The sequence below is a fragment of the Etheostoma spectabile genome, unplaced genomic scaffold, assembly GCF_008692095.1.
Source record: "Etheostoma spectabile isolate EspeVRDwgs_2016 unplaced genomic scaffold, UIUC_Espe_1.0 scaffold58, whole genome shotgun sequence".
NCBI lineage: Eukaryota > Metazoa > Chordata > Actinopteri > Perciformes > Percidae > Etheostoma > Etheostoma spectabile.
The window spans coordinates 171,959-172,917 of NW_022605629.1; the positions used below are offsets into that span (position 1 = coordinate 171,959).

A 959-nucleotide genomic window follows, 5' to 3' on the forward strand; every position below is an offset into this window, starting at 1 on the left:
CCCCCCAGCAGAATGTCAAAACAGACTTCTAGTGACACAGTGAAGGACAAACATCCAAGTGAAGCAACAAGTCCAACACATATTTGAGTGGATAAACAACACATTCTCACTCTAAACTCGTCACATGCGGGCCCTTGGTCAGGACCCCGTGGCATCATTTTTTTAATGGAAGGTGGTTTGACTTTAACGTTTAACGTTGCGAATTCAAACAAAACACTCGGCCTGGCCTCGAAACACAAATTCAGACAGCCTTTTTAGAGGTTAATGAACACACTTTATTATGCCTCAATGGTTTAAAAAATAACTTATGTAATAAAATAAAATATGTAACAACCTGTAACAAAATAATGACTTTGGTGTTAAGAGTGTGCGAGAGAGGGTTGCTGATGTGATCAAGTGGGAGACTAATTAAGACATGCCCATTTGATGCTTGTCAGTTATGCGAAGGTTTCTGCACCGTTTCGTCAGCTTTTGGTATGCAAACACCGCAGTTTCCATACACAGAAAGGAAGACCCCAAAAAAATTCACAGATGCTCATACGCAGCATATCAAATGTGACAAACTTCAATAGAAAAGTGATGAAAAAATATGAGGACGGCAAGACTGGATGGCTGGATTGGCCCCTTTGATCTTTCTGGATTCTTGGGGAATTCTTTAACTGCATTATTCACGCGATTGGGTTGGGGGGGCAGATCACAATTTCTGTAATTCAGTCTGTCACAAATAAGAGAGAGACAACTCAATAAATACGCTACCAGGCAAAAAACAGTGGTTAATATTTCTTTTGGCTGATGTGCCAGTCATACATCAGCAACAGAAAATCTACAGAGATATGTGCTCATACATTATGCTCAGAAGGTGACCTCAATAAAGCCTTCTGATCTTATGCAGCCTTAAAGATTAACTGTGATCTCAACCATTGGTAGACCAACACACACACACACACACACACACACAC

The 959-nt window shown here is 40.6% G+C and overlaps 1 protein-coding gene across 6 annotated transcripts in view; it reads right to left on the reverse strand.

The window, feature by feature from the left end:
• The window catches only part of slc4a11 (solute carrier family 4 member 11), a 156,939-nt gene that overhangs the window by 42,045 nt on the left and 113,935 nt on the right, over nucleotides 1-959 (reverse strand). The window lies entirely within an intron of this gene.